Genomic DNA, 24,595 nt, shown 5'->3' on the forward strand with positions numbered 1-24,595 from the left:
TTTCTTTGGACTTTGGCAATAGCAGTTGAGTTTCTGAGTTTCTCTTTGGACTGCCTAGCTCCTAGACGTGTGTGTGCAGAAATAAAGACTACTCTTTCTTCAACAAAACTCCAAGGACCTTTTTCCCGGTCACCTAACTTGTAGACCTATGTGTAAAGTGTTTGTGACCCAGTCTGGACAACAGGCTTGAGGGGTCTGTGAGCTCCAGATCTAGCCCTAGCTCTATACCTTCACAAATAGAAGTTTGGGTTATCTTCATAGAGGGAAATTTATGCCTGCTTTTAGACAGAGAGCTTTTCCTGCATCTGCTCTTTCTTAATTGCCTTCAGCTCAAATTAATCCTTATGCTAACGTAGCATATTTGGAGTGGCATACTCTAATCCCCATCATTTGGGAACCACAGGAGCCATGACTGGCAAGACCCAGACACTCCTGGGTGTGGCCTAATGGCTGATGTAATAGCCTTAAACCTCGCCTTACCTTGTCTACCAGGTGGAGAGGAAGAAGAGTTACAAAACAAACATCCAGGAAAAAAAATGGTCTTTTTTACCATAATCATCTGGCACTCCCTTCACAGAGAAGGGCCATGTGCTCCAGCTCCACTGTAGTCAAACTGCTTAGCTCAGGGTTCCTTACCAAGTCAATCTATCCTCTACACAGCCTCTAGAGCAGGGGTTTTCAACCCAGGGTTTACAGATCCCCATAGATCTGAGGGTAGAATTCAGGGTGTCTGTGAACTTGGATGGGGGAAAAATGACATCTTTAGTTTCGCTAACCTTAAATGAAATCTAGCATTTCCTTTATATATGCATATTGGCAACAAAGACAGTAGTATTTGCAATACCTGTGACTTTGTCATCATTTGACAATTGCAAATATTTTCATATCACACTACAGTTATTGCAGATGGCTCTAAATATCATTGGCACTCATAGCTCCTTTAAAATGATCAGTAGTTATTAGACCCCCTGTTAATCCTTGTCATTTACTATATTAATAATGAAGCATATTTATTACTATAAATCTCGGTTTGTTTATACTTTTACAACTAATTTCAATATAATATATTTCCTTTAGAATCCCGCATCATTTATTTTAGGAATTTAAAAACATTATTCTGAAAAGGGGTTCTTAAGTGTCACTAGACTTTGTCAAAGCTTGGCACGACATAGGTTAAGAACTGCTGATTCAAATAGCATTGGCCTTGGTGCTCTGCCTGCTGTGTGCCCTGATGAATTCTGTCTGCTGCAGTAAGCAACTCAGGTTCCAAAAGACTGGTATTCCTTTAATGTGTTGTCCACATAGTTAAAAGAAAAAACTTTAGACAAGTTAAATTTAGCAGAGTTTAATTGAGGAAAGAATGATTCTTGAATTTGGTAGCCCTCAGAATCAGAAAAGGTTCAAAGGACTCTGGGGCTGCAACATGGCAGGACAATGTTTATGAACAGAAAAAGGGAAGTGAAGTACAGAAAAGACAGCTCAGCTGGTGACAGCTCAGCTGGTGACAGCTCGGCCTTTGCCTTGTTTGAAAATAGTTTGAACAATTCACTGCCTGTGATTGACTGAAGCTGGGCTGCTGTGATTGGCTGAGACTCAGCTCTTTGCCACAGAAGCATTCTCCTAAGTTAGACTCTCAGTTAGTTTATATACTAAGTTACCTTGCAGTTTCTCATGTAAAGACTGGAGCAGGAGGCATCCTCAGGCCAAATTTACTTTGATTTAACATTATCCTCATTGCCTTTATCTTCGTCCTGCTGCTGTGTTCAAGTGGTATTTAACACCTTTCTGACTTTGCATTCTTAGCCATGGACTCTTCACCCAATGAGAGAGGCTATTTTTCTCCTTTTAGGAAATTCCTTAGTTTGTTAAGAAGAGGCCTTCAGCTCCCAGGAAGATCGGCACCCCAGGAAACAAAACATACTTTCTTTAATGCGTCTGAAAGTATGCTAGGCTGTCACGTTGGGAGAAATTGCAGCTTCAGCAATTCATTTCTTGCTACCAATTAAATTCCGTCACACACTGGGTGAGTGTGCTGAGGCCTTTCAGAATGAATGAAACCTCCACAAGGAGAACTAGTCAGAGGAGACTCTTTGGGGAGTGACTTCCTGGGCAAAAAGTCAGGGAGGATGTGTTGGATTAGAACAGCAGAGAGAAAGGCGTTACTTCAGTTGTGGGACCAGGGGGAGTAAAAGTTCAGATTTCCTCAGGACTTATATATCCATCAGGACATATGGACCAGGTGCTTAGTACTTAAGAGCATTTCAGAAACTACTGAAAATGTTTGAGACTTAAAAAAAAAATTCATTATTCTAAAATATGAAAAAAAATTCAAAATGTGTCAATAAATGCTTAATTACATGTCTATAAAATTAAAAACTTTAACTGACCACTTAAAAACGTTTTATGACATTTGAAAACAATTTATAGATCAGATTTTCTCACTTATTAAGTGAGAAAGTATATACAAAGTATTATCCCGAAGTATATACAAAGATTGACCAGAAATCAGCCAATCTTTAAGTAAATGTGTTGCCCATGGATGAATAATTTGAAAAGCAAAACTATAAATATCGTTTAACATTTTTACAGAAAAAATTTGATTCGATACATTAATGCATTTTAATATATTTGACAAGATGTGGAATGGGGTTTCCGAAAGAAAGTGTTTAAGGTCTATAAAGGTCTTACCCACTGTAAACAGTAATTACATTGATCAGAGCTACTTATCTTACCTTAGGGTACCAGTGGGGGATTCCAACTCAGTGATTCTGAAGAGCTTTTTCTGACTAGCCCCATGACTAGTCACACACAAATAGAATTTACACACAGAACAGAAATTCCTTACGCTCACAGACAACCGTAAAAGCAAAATAAAGAGGCATCTCTTTCTGAACTCCCACGCTAAGAACCCTCTTCAACAGTTAGTGTCTGGAAGCCTTCTTCAGTTTTTAGAAAAGGCTTGTGAATTCCACTAAATCAGAAGCTCCACTGGGGTTTTGCACACTCAATGCCTTTGAGAATTCTTTTTACAGGCTCTTCCTAGAGGAGTCCAGTCCGGGATAAATCACTTTGTATTTCAGGGGCACTTTCACACTAAGCCTTCCATTCTACCATCCTCGTTATTTTTATGTAGGTGAAATTTGGGCAAACTATTAAAGTGGAGGGGTCAGAAATGGGGCTGAAAATGCAGAAAACAGGAGGAGGCCGCTTGCCTAGCTTTGGTGATGGAATAAAATGGAGGAGGGAGAGTGGATCCTTGGAGAAAGATGTTGGAGATAAATACATTTGGTGAAGTGCCTTGAATGTGTTGTCTCATGAGAGCTAATAATTATTACACATTATGTTATTAATTATATAACCCCCCTTTTATTTATGGAGAGCAGGGGAAGAGAGCATGGAGGAAGCAGTTCAGACTCAAGTCCACTTCTGCCTCCAAAGCATGAGTTCTTCCCCTCGTCCTCCTGAACTTGGTCTTTGGGTTGCCTAACTGCACTGAGTTGTACTGGTGCTGCATCTGCCTGCACCATGGTGGGTCCTCCCCTCTCTCTGCTAGGCCCTCAGACTGCCTCTGCTGTTCTCTGACTATCAAACTTATTTTCAGCTTCTTGACAGTTACTTCGAAGCCTGCCGGCACATGTTGGAACCAGAGAGGAGGTTCGCTTTAGCACAAGTGATGATGGGTATCATGCACCGGTGCCCGAGGCTTGATCTTGGCCACCCTGATTTCATTAAGGCCTCCTGAGATGAATGCACCTGCCTGAGGCTTCACCTGCAGCTGGTGAGGGGCATCCTCAACCAGCAGGTGAGGGCAGTGGGCTTTTACATATTAATTCTTAGAAGCAGATGAAGAACCTGGGCCAGGAATGAACATAGTGTTTTCCTTTTACTGTAGGTCTGGAATCTGGGTTTTCTAGGGCAGCATGTACAGCATGTTTATTTGTAAGCTCATTTGCATTGTTGAATTCCAAGCATAACTAGGGTCTTAGAGGGAGGTTTCCAACTCTAACTGTAGTTAATGGTCCACAAGGAATTGGTGACCTCAGTTTTCATTAGATCGCAGAGTTTATCAGTAGTGGAAGAAAAACTAATGATACATCTTTTCAAGACATTAATGTATAAAGCTGTGTTTATTTAAATTTTTTTTGTGTGTGTGTGACTACTTTAAGGACACTGAAAGAACAGATCACATTGTATGCCCTCTAGGGAAAAGCTAATGACATGAAGCAAGCAGGAGACCAGGAACCATTGCAACCTTGTTGCAATCTTTTCCATGTAGTGAATTATTAACAGAAAGAAGTTTGCTTTTGCCTCTTAAAATTGTCTGAAGTTGGTTGCCTTTTCTCTCCTTGGCTGACTGGCTCAGACTGAGACAGCAATGTGTCTCATTGCAAATGAGTCTTCATAACAATGTCTGGGTAAAAATTAGTCAAATGAAGAGACGCAAAGAGATGAGATCCTTCTGATGTCAAGGCTCATAACTCACGTCCATGGCAAAGTTTAACTTTCCTAATTTTAACATTTATGCTACATTTTTAGAAAGAGTGTCAGCGGGAGTATGTCCAGAGGCTTTGGCGAGTAGATCGTTTGCAATTGCTTTGGCGAGTAGATGATAGCAATAAATCTGGACTTCCTCTTAATATAATTTGCAAACAACATATTTCCATTAGCAATAGCTGGTAAGTTGGTGTTGTCTTTAGACATTTCACACTTAATCTTCTAGATTAATTAAGGGTATAGTGTTAAATCTAAATACTACTCTATAAAGAACCTCTCAGGTATTTGGGGAGATGAGTGAAGTAGGTGTAAAAGCCATAAAGCAAGGATTCCCTCATATATTAAATATCTGTTTGCTTTTTAAATAATAAAGAATAGGAGGCTAGAATTTAAACTTATGCCACTGGGTGCAGAATTGTCATTTCTTTGAAAAGTCCTCGGGGAAAAATAAGTAGTTGCTTTTGAAATGTTGTGGTAGGGTTTAATCAGCACACAAGCCCACATATGCAAAACTTGGTTATGCTTCAAAATTTCTCAAAAAGGAATTTCTTTATTCTAGCAAGTGTCACTAAAGCGGTTTCTGCAGACTTGTCTTGTGACTCCCGCCTCTTTAAGGATCAGGGTTAAATTCTGAGACCACTCAGAGAGGATACATTCTTTGTCACCCCCTTGACATAGAACATGGCAGCCTCCCATCTCCACTCCCCCACTCCTCATTCCCTTCCAGCTTTTGAGATCACAGGGAATGGGAAGCAGGTGACAAGTCAGTCTCAGGCTCTAGTTCACACTCTCTCTATTGCCTCCAAATGGGTGGAGAAATTGTCTAGCTCCTTTCAATATCCAACAAATATTTGTTCAGCACCTACATGTACCAGGCACTGTGCTAGGAACACAGATGTGAACTACACCGGCATGGCCCTGTGCTCATGTGAGGTATACAGTCCAGCATTAAAGGCAGGCTTTACATAAGAAATTGCCCTAATGGGTTATTTTATGATCTTGGGGACAGGCAGGGTGCTGTGGGAGCTGATAGCTGAGATTCTGTCCTCATTTCTCAAGAAAGAGTCCTGGGAGTTATAGGCACAAAACTCTGCCTTTTCTCCGTAGACCTTTCTCAGGACTGATTTCTTCATTGTAATAATAAACTTGAGACACCAGCTGTGTGTGTGCAGCTTGCTATGGCAAGAATCTACTATTCAGGAAATGTTTTTTGGCAGAACAGGCTATATGGATACTAAAACCTGTCAGAATAGTCTCAAGAACAAATGTTATTTGCTTTGTGAGATTCCTTTCCAGACTTTGGGCTGTAGTTTTTAAAATCCAGGACTAAGAAGAATCCCATTTGCATAAACTTAAAGGAAAATCTTTATGTTCTTGAGTTTTGTGTAAGTATTAGAAGGACCTTTGACTTGTGCCATGTCCTTTATCACTAAAGGAATAGCACACAGAAGAGCATTTTATTGTTTCTGGCCTTATCCATTGATAAAATATAACCTTCTTACAGCAAATATGCATGATCCCAGCAGTTGTTTACAGAATTTAAAAATATTGCCCATTAACATTTTGGAGAAAAAGAGATACAAATTCAGATGAAAAATAGAAGCTAGTAACCATGGAAATTATTTGGGGTTTTTTTTGTCACTTTTAAGTTATTTTGTTTTCAGATATTTAGCTAAATATTGATTACTGAAATGTTGACAATTTTGCCATGTACGGTTTTAATCTTATTCTTATTGGGCTTTAGAATATAAGCCTATGTCTTTCAGTTTTAGAAGGGTTCACCTTAAAGTGAGGACCATGTCATATAACCCACTGGGTTCCCTGGACCTGGCCTCTGAGGTCTCTCATAGCTTCCAGTTGTTTTTTTTTTTATAATGCTCTGGACCTATAGGAGCTGTTTTATTGGCCTTTACAAATGTAAAATTCAAATATTTTTGGAAACAGATTAAGTTCTTCACTGTATAAAATTGTCATTCATTGTTTCTCTTTTTGAAGCCCAGCTTTGAAAAGTGTTTATCTGCTGGAGTTCTGCCCTTCCCTTGGCCTGGCAGTGCTCATTCCCAAAGTCCTGGAGCATCTCCTCCAGGAGGCCCACCACACCTGCAGACCTGCATCAGCCAGCGGCCTTGCCTTGCTGCAGCAGCATGTCCTGGAGCTGGCCCTGGACCTGCAGCTCACCCCAACCAAGCCTGAGGCCTGGTACTGCACAGAGCTCCAAATAATGGAGGTACTTTCTGAAGGGGGTAGTTGGGTCCTTGGCAAAGACAATGCTTCCTTCCAGATGTTACTGGTTAGCTTTGTTTTTCTGTTTGGCTCTATTCCCTCTTATTTGACCAGAAACAGATCATAGTCATAGGCCTTGCCAACATTTTTATGTGATTTTTTGGGGGTCAAAGTTTCTAGTTTATAAGGATGCTGCTACAATTACAACTGAAAGGGGAATGTACATAGGTATGTGGAAAATGTTTTCTGATTTATTATTTATATTTTAACAACATATATTCTTAATTAAAAATTATATACTTTCTTTCCATTAAGACTCTCCCTAAAATTTGCTTTTTGTCTTGAGTCAAGATCTGGTGGAGGAGAGAGAACACCGAGTAAGGAGTCAGGGACCTGGATTCAAGTACAGCCCTGAAATTAATTTGCTGTATGACTCAGAGCAAGTGTCTTAGCCTCTCTGAGTCTCCCTTTCCTTCTTTGTAAAGTTAAGTTTGTGTTTCTGGGGGGAAGTGGGTGAAGGTGAGCTTGGTGATCTATGAAGCCCCTTCTAGCTCCAATGCTCAGTGGTTCAAACTGTGGCCTAATGATTTGTATGGTGCTGGTAGTTAGATTTTAATCCTTTTCTTTTTCTGTTAAGGCTATCAAAATTGAGCCTGGGTTTCCAATTTGACCTTACTCTGTGTGGTTACTTGCTGTGTGACCGAGGAACTTTCTAGGGCCCTAGCTGCCAAAAAATATCTGCCCCATGGGTCTTGCTTGGTTGCCTATCTCCTCCTGCTCAAACTAAAATTCTATTTTATTTTAAATTGATAGACGTAATATAAAATTACAGAGAATTTTAGCAAAAGAGGAAAGAAGAAAATTTAACCTAAATATAATCATTCAAATACATTCATTATCCTTATTTTTCAGAATTCAAGTATCCTTTATATGCGTGTTTTACAGTTATATTCTTCAGACACTGCTATCTTTTACTTTTCTAGGTTAACATTGTATTACATATTTTTCTATATCATTAACTAGTCTTTATACTTACTTTTATGACCACATAATTCTGTTAAATGATTAATCATCACTTCTCTAACCATTTCGTATTGATGGTCACTCAAGTGGTTTCTAATTTTTCTTGATTACTGAAAATGCTATATGGAACATCTCTATGCTTACAGATTTTTCCATATCTTGAATTGATTTCTTTCAATAGATTCTTGGAAGTGGAATTGCTGATAGAAAATTTAGATCTTTGGGTACATATTGGCAGATAGCTTTCCAAAAGGGTTGTGCCAACTTACAATGCCACCAATAATGTGTAAGAGTACCAGTTCTGCTGTATGTACAGTATTAAGTGAAAGCATATAATATAGGTGTTAATATGCACATATACATAAAAGGTGTCATTACGCTGTTAATTTGCATTTCCTTGCTATTTATTGAAATTAAATATTCTTCCAAATGTTTTGTTACTAGCTATATTTTTTTGTGAATTTTCTGTTTTTTCTCTTTATTTGTCTGTTGGAATCCTAATCTCATTTCTATCTATTTACATGAGCTTTTCTTAAATAAAAACTTTCACCTCTTTTTCTATCTTATTTACTGCAAATATTTTCCCCATTTGTCTTTCTATTTTTTAGTAGAAACTTCTTATTTTCATAGTCAAATCTGTTGATCATTTCCTTTGTGATTACTTCTATTCTCCTATTTTCAGAAAAAAAATCTTCCTCCAGATGTTTCATATTTGTTTTATATTATCCTAATTTTTAAGGGCTTGGTTTTCTTTTAAAAACATTTAACTCCCTTAATATTTCATTGGGTGGTGTGTGTGTGTGTGTGTGTGTGTGTGTGTGTGTGTGTGGCATATGAGGTATAAGTTAAAATTGAATTTTTCTCCAAATTACCAGTCATTTATCTTTCTCCAAATTACCAGTCATTTATCATTAATCCACCAATTGAGGATTCTTTTCACAATGTGTTATAATACCATATTTTAAAAATGTATTTGAAATCCTCTTATAAATTATAGTAAATATCTGGGGTACCTGTCTATCCTAGACAGGTATTGATTGATACCACACAGTTTTAATTATTATTGTTTTTGAACTGTGTTCCAATTTGGACCTAGAATTGACAAATATTCAGATTAATCTTTTGAATTAGGTCAGAAAATGGGGGAGGTATTGCCCTCAGAAGACATGTAGGAATTTGTATAGCAGGTCTTTTTGTTATCACTTTGGAAAACTTTAGGAGCCTAGAAATTGCATCCTTGTGTAGACAAGCCCTTTGGTAGATAAGCAGATAGACAAGGAAGCTTATGCACCCTTGAAGGGCCAAACCAGGAAAGGCAGATGGGGGTTCCCAAACTGAATCCTTGCTGGGAATAGTACATTAGAGAATGGCAAAGACGTCAGGGCAGCAGTGCCCACCAAGGTAGGAGGGCATTAAAAGGCAATGTGGTTACTCCACAAACGGCCCAGGCCAGCCCTGAGTGAAGGAGTACAGTAAAGGCAGTTTGATATACTGTAAAACTACAGACTTGGTGCTGCTGTGTGACCTTGGAAAGTTTCAGTGATCCCTCATTTGTAAAGGGGAATAATGGTATGTGTGATGCTTACTTCATGGCAATCTTGTGAAAATAAAAATGAGTGAATATATGTGAAAATACTCTGAAATTTTGAAACTGCAATTAAAGGGTTTATAAAAACCTATTGTTATTGGCCACCAAAATCGTTTTTAAAAAATCAGAGACTTTTATTTCTGTTTAGGTTGTTTGTGTCACTTCTATTCTTTTTTTAAACTCAAAACATTTATAATAATGACAACAGCAAATAGTTTTGCATATATTAACTCACTCAACCCTCTCGACAACCCTCTTAGGTAGCTATTATCTAGTCGTATCTAATGGGTACCATTACTGTCCTTGTCCCCCTTGTACAGACAAGGAGACCGAGAGACAGTAGAACTGAATGATTTTTCCCAAACCACACAGCTTGTCAGTGGCAGAGCTAGGACTGAGTCCAGGAAATCTGGATCCAGAGTTTGCTCCCCTGACAGCTTTTTAAAAAAAAAAAACGTGAAATTTCTTCTATGTTTTAAAAAATACTTTGCTTTCTTTCAGCTATTTTCAGCTAGAGTGATGGGAGACCCCTTTCTCATGGAGGAGATAGGCCTGCTTGCACTCAAGTATTCAGCAGACAAAGGACAGAAATAAGGCCAATATTCTCCAGCGCTGCTCCTGGAGACATTTTCCAAACTTCTGGAACACTTGACCTTCTGCCACCGGCTGATAGAAATGAGTCTGGAGAGTGCACACTTAGCTCTGTCAGTAAGGGGCACCAAGGATCCAGGTGGAATATAAGCTTTGCAGCAAGATATGGGGCATAAGAGACCATGGGGTTCCCTGCCTACAAGCCTTGCCCCCTCTCTGCCCCCAGAGCAGCCAGAGTGAGTTTTCTAAATGGATAAAATGATCATCTTGCTCCCTTGTTCCTTCTCTCTTCCAAGCCTCCCCACATGCCTCTCTGACTACTCAGCTCAGCTAGGTCCTCCTAGTGGCACCTGGGTTTCCTCTTCATTCAGCACATTTCCTTTTAATTTAATGCTTAATATTGGTTTATTGGTTTTCCTGCTAGCCTAAGCTCCCTGATTGCAAAAGCCCTATTCATCATGATATCCCATTAGCTGGTATGAGGCCTGAGCCCCGTCAGCCACTCTGGGAATATTGGTTGAACTTGCTCTCGAATGTAAGGAAGCTGAATAGCAGAGGGCCTGAGAAGGAGAGAGATGTCAGTGGCAGCATCCAGGTCTGATGGAGGTGTGGCAGGTTCAGCGGGCAGGAGAGAGAGATTAATGAGGTATGTTTTAGGTATTAGTGTGAGATGACGGTAAGACATCAAGGGGACATGTTTTGTAAGCAGGAAAAATATAGAACTGGAGGGTTTTTTGCAAACATGTGTGAGTGCTGTTGTGTTCTGGTGCCTATGCGAGGTTTGTAGACATCAAGTCCAGTCATCCACCACCCACCATTACCAAGGGCCTGCTGTGGCTGGGTTTTTAACTGGGGACTTTATGTGTATTATTTTATTTAATTCTCAGACTATCCTTCTGAGGCAGGTTACAAACATTTTATCAGCAAGGAAAAATAGGCTCAGAAAAAGTTAAGTAATTTGCCCAAGGTCATATAACTAGAAAGTAGTAGAAGCAGAATTCAAACTATTAGTCAAGATATTTTTAACCTCTCTGACACTGCCTCTTGATAATTTATGAACCTTGCTCTCAGTGAGCTTATGATGTAAAAATTACCCATATTACGGTATAATGATGATATTCTACGCATATGAATAAAACACTACAGGAGCACAGAAAAGGGAGTATTTTATTCTTTCTAAGTAGATCAGGGAAAGCTTTATGAAAGAAGGGCTGTTACTATGGGTTAAATTGTGTCCCTCTGAAATTCATATGTTCAAGTTCTAACCTCCAGTACTTCAGAATGTGACCTTGTTTGGGAATAGCGTCTATACAGAGAGAATCAAGTTAAGCTGAAGTTACTGTGGTGGACCCTAATCAATATGGCTAGTGTCCTTACGAGAAGAGGACATTTGGACACAGACACACACAGAGGGAAGACAAGGTGAAGATACAGGGAGAGGCCATCTCCAAGCCAAGGAGAGAGCCCTGGAATAGGTCCTCCCCTCACAGCCCTTAGAAGGAACCAGCCCTCTTGACACCTCGATCGCAGACTTCTGTCCTCCGGAACTGTGAGACAGTAGGTTTCTGTTGTTTAAGGCACGCAATACTTTGTGTTTCTGGGGTACTTTGTTACAGCATCCCTAGCAAACTAATACAGGTGCCAATCGAACTCAGCCTTAATGTGCCAACTTCTCAAGATGGAGAAATGTGTTAGAATGGGGGGACAAGAGTAAGGGGAAAGCATTCTAGACATACCTGAGATGCCAGAGAGACATCTGAATGCAGCCGTGCTGCAAGCTGTCGAAACATGGGACTGGAGCTCAGAGTCAAGTCAGGACAGAAAGGAGGGTCATAGATGCTCCATGAGGGGGTAGTCTTAGGGCCTAGGGTTGGACAGACTCCCCCAGGACAGGGATGTAGTAGAGGAGAAGAGGACCAGGTTTGGAACCCCAGGAAACACCAGAATTTAAAAATAAAGAGAAGCCAGTGAAGACAGAGAGAGTGGTCATGAGGCAGGAGCATGGAGATCCCGGATCCAGGAGAACAAAGATGTTCTTCAAGGAGAGGACTGAGAGGCCAGCTGTGAAGAGCCCTAGAGAAGATGGTGAGCATTGTATTGAGGGCAGCCTTGGTGACCTCATGAGGCCTCTGAGGACAGAAGCCAGCTTGCAAGGAATGAGAGTTGAGGAAGTACCCAAGCGTGTCTCCTTCTACTTTAACTATATTCTGCTGTCTGTAACTATCACAGAAAAAGCAGAACACAAGACCTTTGTGACTCATTCATTTTACACAGTACTTGGCTTACTCTTGTTTGAATTTTATTGCTTATTCAGATTTGGGTGTTTTGGTTTTCTTACGACTTATTTTCCTTTTAGGAGAAAACATTAACAAGTATTCTAAATGTCTTTGGTTCCTTTTACTTTATTTTATTTTTTTTAGGCTCTATAAGGAATTGGTATAGGAGATGGGTTTTGGAGAGTTCCAGTTGCATCTGAGGCCTGTTCACTTTGAATTGGCATCACACAAGAATGAAGTGGGCCAACCACCTCCTGTCTTTATAACCTCTGTGCTGGAGGAAGTGGTCGGGTAGACAGGTGAGCCTTGGAGGAGGTCAAAGTGAAGATAACGTACTAGTAGAATGAATAACCAGTGAAAAATAATTTCTGTCGCCATTAGATACACAGTGCAATCACATTTCTAAATTCTCTCCCTTATATTCTATTTGCCATTACACCGATTTTTTCTTTTTCTTATAAGAGGAGAAAAAATAAGATCTCAGTCTAGGGGGATAATTGGATTTTCTGATTAACTGAGAAATGAAACACTGAGTAACTGGAAATGAAAAAACCAGGTCAGAGATCTCAAATGAGATGAACTCACAGGCTCGGCAGCTTCCTAGGCAGAACATGTTGCTTCCCAGTAAAAAGAGGTATAAGGGGGAAGAGCCATGGACCAGAAGCCCAGGTCTCTTCTCTCACTTTCCCTTGGACCAGGAAGAAGTCACTTGAGTTTTCTGAGTCTCTGCGTCATTAAAACTATAACATGGTGTACAAATCTAACATGTAGGCAATATTCCAGTCAGGCTCTTTTGTTGGCTAGTGACGGCAGCCAGCTCAAGCCAGTGGAACCTCTCTCTCATGCCCCTTAGGCTCAGCCCTTTCCTTAAAAGAAAACACTCTTGCTAGTGACAGATAGTGAATCTCCTCAGTCAGTGGAAGGAAGCTTTCTTTTTCCTCACACTGAGTCAGGCTTTGATATGTGTGGAGGAGAAACTTCTGTCTCCCTCTTTTTTCCTTCTCTCCAGTCTGCCTTTTCCCCCAGGGTCCCAGCTCTGTCCCTGGAGATTTCTGGTACTGGCTCCACCCCAGGAAGGCAAAGTTGACCCAAAGAGGGAAAGTCACCTTTGTTTTGATAATGTGGATCACTGCTCGAAATTTAACTCTGATGTGTGAAACGACTCATGGGCTGGAATAAAGGGGGTTAGGATGATAGAATACAGTATCCCAGGATTTCTCAACCTTGGCTCTGCTGAAATTTGGCATTAGGTAAGTCTTTGTTACTGGGGACTATTCTGTGTTTCTTAGGTTGTTTAGCAGCATTCCTGACTTCTACCCACTAGATGCCAGTAACACCCCAATACCCACTCCCTTATCCCCCCCATCCCATCGTTTCTGACAATCAAAGATGTCTTCAGACATTGCCAAATATCCTCTGGAGGCAAAATCTCCCCTACTGTATCCTGTCAAGCTAGCTAAACCAAAAACAGAATTTACTGTAAGGATGCAAATATATCTCACAGAAGCCAAGGCAGAAAGTGTGATTGGGCCTTGGGTGAGGCTAGGTCTCCAACTGGCAAAAAGAAATGTCTGGAACCAAGCTATTTTGTAGCTCCTAAAGGGCCTCCTGCTGGGGCTGGTATTTTACACTGCTGTGAAAGTAGGGCACAATCTTTGTTCAGTGGGAATTCAGCAGTCAGCACAAACTGCCTGAAAGCTCTGTGGTCTGGTCAACAGGTGATTGGTCCTCCTAACGATAACTCAGAGATGCTGCAAGGTAAGGGGACCCCTTCAAATTACTAGAGGAAAGTTTGGACGTCCAAAGACCTCGTGACTTGAGTTTGTGTTCATTTTATGTATGTTAATTTCTTAAAGTTGCCACTTTGGAGTGCCATTATACCAACAACACATACCAAATATGAGTACAGTGACTTACATTTTAAAAAACACATTCATGCATATTATCTTACTTAATATTTGCTATAACCCTATGAGATAGGTGATATTCCCATTTATGGATGAGGAAACAAAGATTGATAGATATTAAATTACTTGACAAAGGCTCAAAGTTATGGACAAAGGATGTGTCCCAAGGTGGAAAGGTGGCTGCAAAGAATACTTACATGATTGTTGAAACAACAGAGGGGAGGAGAGTTCAATAATACTTAGGGGGTGTTCAAAGGAGGAAGTTAGCGTGGGATCCTGAACAGGTGTGATCGGGAAGGTAAAAACAGGCGATAACAGTGTAGTGGTGACCACGAGAAAAGAATTTCAAACACTATGGGGTGGCCACACCAAGCAGACTGCAGAGAGATCAAGTCCAATAAGGACTGAGAAGACCTCAGAGCCTGAACATTCTTTTGGTGGAAATAACAAGTCTTGTATAAAAGCTGCACTTGCTCTTACCACTGACATTCCAGATCAATTCACATGCCATTCTGTCCCATCAAAATGTGCATCTCTTGATTAGTGGTATGTTATATCAGAGCAACTTTGTATTTCTTTTTGCAGGTATTCTTCTGCTTCTCTTGTCTTAGCCGTCTCCGAGGTGGATGATAACCAACTTGGCAAATTGAGTTTTTACACAAAGGAAGCCATACTTAAGGTAAATTATTTTTTTTAAAAAGAAGCTAAAGTAAAATAGAGCAATTTGCTCCTGTACACCTTTAAAAAATGTAATATTTAATTCATACAAATTTGGCTCACATATACAAGAAAAACTTCCAACTTCATATACACTACCTATGGCCTTGCCTCATCTGATGTGCACATTGGCCCCGTTTGAACCGTAGAGACTGCAACACCACTCACCGTAACCTCCGTTAGATACTAAAGAGAGTCGCATATAGTCAACCATCTTTGCCTTAGGCTTTTAAAATATAAACTTGTTATTGGAGCTTTTATCTGATATTTTTAACCCTGGTGCTATTTTTTTCCCCAGCCACTTGGATTTCTTTGCTTCTATGTGTGTATTTTTTTTAAAAACATTGGTCTAATCTTGGCTTCCAAGAGCCTGCCACTGCACTGAGCACATCTCTGCTGGTCCACCAGAGCCTGCTCATCCTTTCCTGACCAGTGGGGAAACATGATGATGTTCAGCTGCAGAACGAATCAGGCCTGGAGGCTGCCTTCCGGGGATGAAATGCTGCTTAGGGAGAGACCGTATACTCAGTAGCAAGGATCCCAGCAGTTTGATTCATATATTTACATTGTGCATAAGTAGTGATCTCAACCCTCAACTTACCTCTTTCTTTATGGGAGAAATTCCCAATACTTTTCACATTTTCTTTTTTAGCTCTTGTTTCATTCAGGAGTGGAAAACATGCAAGTGACCCTTGCATGCCAAGCTGCTCAGAAAAATGCTTTGATGGTGGCTTTCCAGCAGGCGTCCTTCTATCACACCCCTGGAGGGGGCTGTCCTGTTGATGTCAAGGTCAGCCTGTATGATAGAGAAGATAGAGGCATGCTACTGCCAGCCAGGGTCTGGCTGCCCCTTCCTTCCTTCCTTTCTCCCCTTCTACCTCCCTCCCTAACTCCTTCTCTCCCTTTCTTCCTCTTTCCTATCTTTTTATCTTCTTTCCTTTTTATCTCTTTCCTTCCATTCCTTCTTTCCTATTTATAAATCAATGTATGACCAAATTCTTACTGGGTCTCTTAATCTTCAGTGATTTGCTAATAGTCTTTCCTTTGTGTGTAACGCTATGATTAACTGTCTAGAACCATCCAGGAGGAAATATCTTGTTCCCCAGCCCTTACCCTTTTGTAGGTAGATGATTCCAATGTTTTCTGGTTTATCCTTCCCATAATTCTTTTGTAAAAGTAAACAGATACATTTGATCCTTTTTTTCCCTAGATTTTTTGTTTTCTGAGTTTTTGTTTTGTTTTGGTTATTGAAATGTAATTCACATAACATAAAATGTACCCCATTTAAAGTGTATAATTCAGTGATTTTTAGTATATTCACAAGATTGTGTAACCACCACCACTATCTAATACAAAAATATTTTGATCACTCCTTAAAGAAACCCTGTATCCATTAGCAGCCACTCCCCAACCCCCCTTCCCCTCAGTCCCTAGCAAACACCAACCTACTTCCTGTCTCTAAAGAGCTGCCTATTATGGATACTTCACATAAATGGAATCATGCAACATGTGGCCTTTTGTGTCTGGCTTTTTTCACTTAGCAAAGTTTTCCAAGTTTATTCATGTTGCAGTATATATCAGTACTTCATTCCTTTTTAGTGCTGAAGAATATTCTATTATATGGATATATCATATTTTGTTTATCATACAATGTGTTGTTTTTACTTTTTGGTTATTCAGAATAATGCTCCTATGAACATTTGTGTACAGGTTTTTGTCAAGACATATGTTTTTAATTTTCTGGGTATACAAGGATACTTCAAAATGTTCGTGGAAAGATTCATATTATCTTTAATTCAATTTTTCTGTGAACGTTTTGAAGTATCTTTATCTATCTAGGAATAGAATTGCTAGGTTATACGGCAACTTTATGTTTCACGTTTTGAAGAACTGACAAATTGTTTTCCAAAGTAGCTGCACCAAATTACACTCCCATTGACGATGTATGATTATTACGATGTCTACATTTTTGCCAATGCTTCTTATTGTCTGTCTTTTTTATTTTAACTGTCCTAGTAGGAGTAAAGTCGTATCTCATTTTGTTTTTGGTTTGTGTTTACCTAATTACTAAGACATTGAGCATCTTTTTATGTACTTATTTGGCCATTTGTATGTCTTCTTTAAAGAAATGTCTATTTAAATCCTCTGTCTCTTTATAAAATTTGATTTTTTGGTTTTTTTATTGATGAATTGTAAGAGTTCTTTACATATTCTGAATACCCTTATAAGATATATGATTTGCAAATATTTTCTCCCATTCTGTGGATTGTCTTATGAGTCCCATTCATCTATTCTTTCTTTTGTCCCTTGTTCTTTTGGTGTCATTATTTAAGAAAACATTGCCTAATCCAAAGTCACAATGATTTACTTCTGTGTTTTCTTCTAGAGTTTTATAGTTTTAGCTCTTACATTTAGGTCTATGGTCCACTTATACTTAAGTTTTGTATATAGTCAGAAGTAGTGGTCTAACTTCATTATTTTGCATGTGGCTACTCAGCTGTTCCAGCACCATTTGTTGAAAAGACTCATCTTTCCCCATCATATTGTCCTGGAACCCTTGTCAAAAATCAGTGGACCATAACTGTAAGAGTTTTTTTTTTTTTCTAGACTCTCAGTTCTATTCCTTTGACCTACATGTCTATTTTTATGTCAGTACCACTATGTTTTGATTACTGTAGCTTTGTAGTAAATTTTGGAATTAGAAAGTATGAGTCCTCCAACTTCATTCTTCTTTTTCAAGACTGCTTTACCTATTTTGGGTCCCCTGCATTTTCATGTGAATTTTAGCATTGTCTGGTCAATTTCTGCAAAAAAAAAAAATGGTATTTCTTTTGTTAAATAATCCCAAAGTATCTTATTCTTTCGATATGATTATAAATGGAATTTTTCTCAATTTAATTTTCGAAGTGTTTATTACTAGTGTATGGAAATACAGTTGATTTTTGTATATCTATGTTGGATCCTGCAAATTTACTAAACTGGTTTGTTAGTTCAGTAGTCTGTGTGTATGTGTGTGTGTATTCCTTAGGATTTTCTATCTTGTATATTAGGATACACAAGGTCATGTCATCTATAAGTAGAGATAGTTTTACTTCTTCCTTTTCAATCTGGACACGTTTATTTCTTTTTCTTGCCTCATTGCCCTGCTAGTGCCTCCAGTATAAGGTTGAATAGAAATGGTGAGAGTGGATATTATTGTCTTTTTCCTGAACTTAGGGAGAAAACTTTTAATCTCACCATTAAGTATGATACTAGCTATGGGTTTTTTTGTATATGCCTTTTACCAGGTCAAGGATACTCCCTTCTATTTCTAGTTTGTTGAATGTTTTTATCATGAAAGGGTTTTGGATCTTATTTATATATGCTATTTTCAACTTTGTTTACTTAGCTGCATATCCTAGAAATCATTCCAAATCAGTTCATAGAGATTTTTCCCTATTCTTTTTTAAAGCTACATAGTTCTCTCTTGTGTGTATGCCAGTGCATGTAACTTGAGTATAAAATTAGATGTGGTTTTAAGAAATCAACTTTCCAGACAGTCTTAAACATTCTTTAGAGTTCATACATTCTCTTCAGCTCACCACATTTACCCTTTGTCTCATTTATCTACCTCTATTTAATTTATTCTTTTCTACTCTTCATATTAATAGGAGAGTACAAATTTATGGGTATGGCAAGAATGCTCAATCCCTGCTCCATCACCAAATACTAATTCCCATAGAAATTAAATACTGCAGTGAAAATAGGAAGAGTGAGTTAAATTGATTTTTAAAAATTCAACCCCCCAAATTGTGTCAGTGCCTACTATAATTTAGGCTCATCAGATAACACTGAGGTGCAATTCCTACTTCTGAGGAACTTATTGGCCAGTGTGCGTAAGGGGGACAGGGTCACAAGTGGCTCAAATACAAGGCATAAGAGAGGTTTAATAAGCCACGAAGGATTTTAAAGAAAGGAGCAGTCACATCTGGGGAACAAGGAAGGGCAGCACAGAGAGGGGGAATTTGGGAAACCTAAAGGATGAGTTTTTAGGGAGGGAGAGATGACCAAGTGATCATTCTGAGTAGAGGGAAGAGCCCCCAGATACTCAGGCATGGAAGCACGAAAGGACAGATGGGGACCAGGAAAACGTGAAGAGCCAGGCTTGACGACCCCCTGTGGTTTTCATACATAATTGACAAATAGGGTTCTTTATTCAATTAGTTTAATCTTAAGAAGAATACCAATATAAAAGACAGATATAAGTGGGGCTGTGAAGGTTGAGGGCTTATGAGTCATCTCCTGAGATCCACCCAAAGAGCACGTGTTGAAAGACACTGGACAGGAGCACAGGACAGGGGTGGGGAGGTGTGAGAGGAAGAGCCTGGAAAGACCTGCAGCACAGGAAGGGATAGGGAGGCATTAGGGTAATAGCCTGGAAAGGTGGGCTAGGACTGTAAAGTGGATGCCCTGAAAGACCCAGCTCAGATATCATCTCCCTAGGGAGGCTTTTCCTAATTTCTCAGATCACTAGTTACTGTATTTTCAACATATGGAATCATTTGTTCTTTGGTTGTAATGTTTTCCACGTTATACTGCCTGTGAGAACTTCCCCTGTATTTGTCTTTGTGTCTGCCTGGTATTTAGTAAGTACTATTTGTTGAGTGATTGTTGAATTCATACTTAACAGAGATAGAAAATGCCGAAAGGTTTTTGAGTGAAGGGAGGGCCTGATCTGAAATTCTCATCAGGAAGTTTCACTGTGTTTGACAGGTTGAAGGGGAGATGGATAAGTTAGAGAGACCAAAAGGCAAGAAGTGGTGAAGTTTTGAGCCGGGGGTGGGGGGTGGGCAGCAGTGGGGATGAGTGGGAGGGATGGGTGTCAGCAGCATTGTTGGGATGCACGCACCACACAGGCTTGGGGCAAAACCAAGGAATGAGTCAGCGGACACGGTTGAAGATCCCTGGCAGGTTGCCTCCCTCCACTTCTCACCCTTTAAACTTATCTTACACCTGCGACCATCCTTCCCTCCACCCTCAGAATGTGAAGTGTTCCTCGTCTCAGTCAAGTTCAACCCTTCCCACCAACGCTCTTCATCCCTTTGCTCCCATCTCTTCTGAGACGTTGCTTCATGGGACATCTTTCTCTACTGCACTTTCAACCTTTCCCTCTATTATCTCTTTCCACTTATGGGTACTTTCCACTTCCCACTTGTGGGCAGAATGAACTGTTTTCATCCTCTCTAGAAAGCTTATCTGGATCCCATGTTCCTCTCTGGTCAGAACCCTAATTGTGACCTTTTCTTCTCATTCAGGTTTATTGAGAGGATAGTCTTCAATTTTCTGTCTCTATTTCCCAACCCCCATTCACTATAGTCTAGCTTCCTCTTCCACCACATCCCTGAAAGAGTCAGCAATGACCTCCTAACTGTTAAATCCAGGGGACACTGCAGGCACTTTACTTGACTTCTTTCCTCCATTTAACGCTGTTGACCCCTTGTCTCTTGTCCTTGAGACTCTTCTTCCTCAGCTTCTCTGACTCCTCTCTCTCCTGGATCACTTCTACTGCTTTAATTGTTCCTTCTCGATTCCTGAGCTGGAGGCTCCCTTCTGCACCCATCTCTTACATGGTGGTGTTTCCCCGGTTTCCTCTCTCCAGAACTCCTTTTCTCCCCGTTCATGCCTTCCCTAGATGATCTCATTAACTCTTGAGGTTTAAAACCTCCAATTTACGGTCAACTTTGAAATCTGTATCTCTTCAGGGGACCTCTCTCCTAGGCCCCAAACTAGAGTCTCTAAATGCCTCCTAGACAAGCACCCCAACTCAGCATGTCCAAAAGACAATTCATCCTTCTCCCATCTGGTCCTATGGTATTTCCATTCTTAGTTAAGGAAACACCATCAGAGCAGTCGGGTCCAAAACCTGGGTATTGTCCTCAACTCTCTTGCTTCCTTATCTTGGACCAATCAATCCCTACCTCTTGCCAATATTTCATTCTAAATATAGATTGAATATGCCCCCTCCTCTCCATCCCCACTGCCATAGTTCAAACTCTCATTATCTCACTTGTATGGTTCTAATGGCCTTCCTTGTGTGGTTGTAATGGCTTTCTAAGTGGCCTCTGGGTCCACGCCTTGCACCACTAATTCTGCTCCCAACCAAATCTATTCTCCACAGTGACCAGAGCAACCATGCCTACTTTATTAAAACCCTTCAGTGCTCTTTGTAGCCCAAAGAGCAAAACTCACTCTATCTAGGCACGCAAGACTTTCACTGCCTGACCCCAGCCCTCTATCACTTTGTTTGAAGTGCCCTGAACATTTTGTGCTATTTCATGTCTCCACACTCCTACTTACGTTTTCCCAGAATATTTTATCTTTACCTTACTACATCCCATTCTCCCATTTTACTTTTATTTTTGCCTAGAGGATGCTACTCATCCTCCAAGATTCAACTCAGTCATTACATCTTCTAGGAAGTGTTCACAGCTCTTTTAATTTGGCCAAAGTACATGTTGTGATTACTTCTTCATTAAACTGTATACTGTGAAAATATATATGTATATGTTTATTTTATATTTATCTCTTGTGAGAATATATATACATATGCATATTTATATACACACACACACTCACATATATATGGCTTCTCTTACAAGTATGGAATAAGAAGAGGGATGGTGACATAATAAGGAGGAATAAATGATGGAGACAGTGAAAGGGGGCAAGAAGGGGCTGGCCCGTGGCTCGGGAGAGGGCGGTGCTGATAACACCAAGGCTACCGGTTCGGATCCCATATAGTGATGGCCGGTTGGCTCACTGGCTGAGCGTGGTGTTGACAACACCAAGCCAAGGGTTGAGATCCCCTTACCAGTCATCTTTAAAAAAAGAAAAAAGAAAGGGGGCAGGAGGAAGGGAGAAAAGAAAGGGAGGAAGGAAAGAGAGAGACAAAGATAGAGAGAGAGAGAACAAAAGTGAGCACTGCCACCAAAGCCAAAGGAAGGGCGTGTGTCAAGAAGGAGCAAGTCACCAAAGATGTATGAATGACATATAAGCATGAAAAGATGTTCCACATCATTAGTCATTAGAAAAATACAAGTTAAAACCCCACTGAGGAACCCACTTAGAATGTGTGAAATTTAGGAGACTGACCATCTCGAGTGTTGGCAAGGAGGTGGAGGGTCTGAGACTCTCATACACTGCTGCTGGGAATACAAAATGCTGTGAGCACCTTGGAAAACAGTTTGGCAGTTTCTCAAAAAGTTAAACACATACCTACCATATGATTCAACCATTCCTCTCCCAGGTATTTAACCAAGAGAAATGAAAGCACATGTTCATACAAAGATTTGTACACACGTTTATAGCAGCTTTACTTGTAATATCCAAGACCTGGAAAGAACCCAAATGTCCATCAACAGGTGACTGGATAAACAAATTGTGATGTATCCATACAGTAGTCCTTCAGTATCCATAGGGGATTGGCTGCAGGACCCCTGCAGATACTGAAATCTAGGAATGACAAGTTCCTCCTATAAAATGGTGTAGTATTTGCATGTAATCTACACACATCCTTCCACATACTTCAAATTGTCTCTAGATTACTTATAATACCTAATACAATGTAAATGCTATATAAATAGTTGTTATAATATATAGTTTTTATTTGTATTTTTAAAAAAATATTGTATTGGGGTTTTATTTTCCCCCAGATATTTTTGGCCCATGGATTCAAAATCTACAGGTGCAGAGGGCCAATTGTACAATGGATTACTACTCAACAATACAAAGAAATGGACACTTGATATTCACAATAATGTGGATGAAGCCAGGCAAAAAAGTGCATAATGCATGACTCCATTTATATGCAAGTTCAGGAAATACATCTAATCTATAGTTGCAGAAAGTGGAGCAGTGGTTGCTTTGAGGAAAGGGGCAGGGTGGGAAGGATGGCTATGGCTTTGTGGTAATGTTTGTGGTAATGGCTTCACAGTTGAATGCATATGTCAAAACTTATCTAATGGCACACTTTAAATGTGTTATTTATTGAATGTCAGTTATGCCACAATAAAGCTATTATTTCAAAAAGAAGAATCAATTTGATAGATTTGAATGTAGAGGAAAAACCAGAAAGGTAGGGATAAAAATGAGGCAATCTGACATGCACAAAAGTTAATTGCTGACTCTGAGAGAGCAGTTCTACTGATAGGGTCAGAGTGAAAGCTCGAGTACCAGAATTAAGGAGCAAGAGGCTGATAGCAGTATAGAAAGAGTGTGCATCTATTGCCCTTGTATTAGTATTCTTGGGCTGCCACAGAAAACTACCACAGACTAAGCAGTTTAAACAATAGAAATTTGTTTTATCACAGTTCTGGAGGCTGGGAGTCTCAGATCAAGGTTAGCATGGTTGGTTTCTGGTGAGGGCTCTCTTTCTGGTTTGCAGATGGCCGTCTTCTGTGGTGTCCTCACATTAGGGGTGGGAGACTGGGGTTGGGGGGACGCAAGTGAGGGAGAGTTCTGATGTCTCTTCCTCCTCTTATAAAGACACGAGCCCTATCAGACTAGGGCCTTGCCCTTATGTCCTCATTTAGCCTTTATTACCTTCTAAAGGCCCCATTTCCAGATACCATCCCATTGGGGGTTAGAACTTAAACATATGAATTTTGGAAGGATACAAATATTCAGTCCATAGCAGCTTTTTAAGAAGTTCGGTCAGCATTGGGGAATAAACGTGAGGGTGAGGAGGACTAAAGGAACACAAAAGATGTGAACACATTTGTAGGAAGGGGCTGAAAAAGAGGAAGCAACTGAGGATAGAGATGAAAGTTGGGCATGGCTGGGATGGAACGTGCAGGTGAGCGGGTCAGGCAGTTAGGCTTTAATTCAGCAGCTTCTATGGTCCAGACAGGCAGGGAGCCAGGTGCTGGAAATACGTGGGCTCATGGAGTCCTCTCGCAGCCCTGTAAGATGGGGGGCATTACCTCCTTTTTCTAGGTGAGGAAACGAGTTCTGAGCTTAAGGAAAAGGTCCAAGCCCACAGCTGAGTGCCCGCAGCCAGGCCTGGCGGCAGAGCCTGTGCTTGCCCCACACCTGCCCCGCACCTGCCCCGTCTCCTGCCCTGGGAGCCGCTCCTGTTTCCAGGAGACAGGACGCCAAGCCTCTCCCGAGAAGAACACGTTGGGAACTTTGTATTTTTTACCTAGGATTTTTTTCTTTTTGCCACTCTTTTGATGTCTCCTTCAGTAATTCTGATACAGATTCTTAAAGAATGGTCTTTCCTTTGAAGCCTTAAACTTTTTCTTTAGTTAGCAGTTTAGAAAAATATAAAAGACTTGCATCCATCATGTCCATCATAACAAATGGAGCTGGGATATTAGAAAACACGGATTTCGGGCCGGCCCCATGGCTCACTCGGGAGAGTGCGGTGTTGGTAGCTCCGAGGCCGCGGGTTCGGATCCTGTATAGGGATGGCTGATGCGCACACTGGCTGAGCGTGGTGCCCAGGGCTGCAATCCCCTTACTGGTCAAAAAAAAAGAAAGAAAATATGGATTTCCCTTTTTTTCTTCCTCACCTCTCCCTCCTTCCCCTTCCCTCCCTCTTCTCCCTTCCCTCTCTCCCCCTCTCTCCTTCATCATTACACTGTGCCTGGCAGCATATATATAGGTGCCCTGAGGGAATTTCCCAGATCTTGCAGCCGTGAAATCCATCAGCAGTACTTCTCGAGAGGCCGCTCTGTACAGAGTACTCCAACTAGCCACTTTGTAGAATGGAGCATTTTCTCAGAGCACTTAGAGAT

At 40.4% G+C, this 24,595-nt stretch overlaps 1 pseudogene; it reads left to right on the plus strand.

Annotated features, from left to right (window-relative positions):
• LOC134379124 (uncharacterized) overlaps nucleotides 1-24,595 on the plus strand; it is a 153,272-nt pseudogene that overhangs the window by 59,124 nt on the left and 69,553 nt on the right.

Source organism: Cynocephalus volans, chromosome 5 (genome assembly GCF_027409185.1).
Source record: "Cynocephalus volans isolate mCynVol1 chromosome 5, mCynVol1.pri, whole genome shotgun sequence".
NCBI classification, from domain to species: domain Eukaryota; kingdom Metazoa; phylum Chordata; class Mammalia; order Dermoptera; family Cynocephalidae; genus Cynocephalus; species Cynocephalus volans.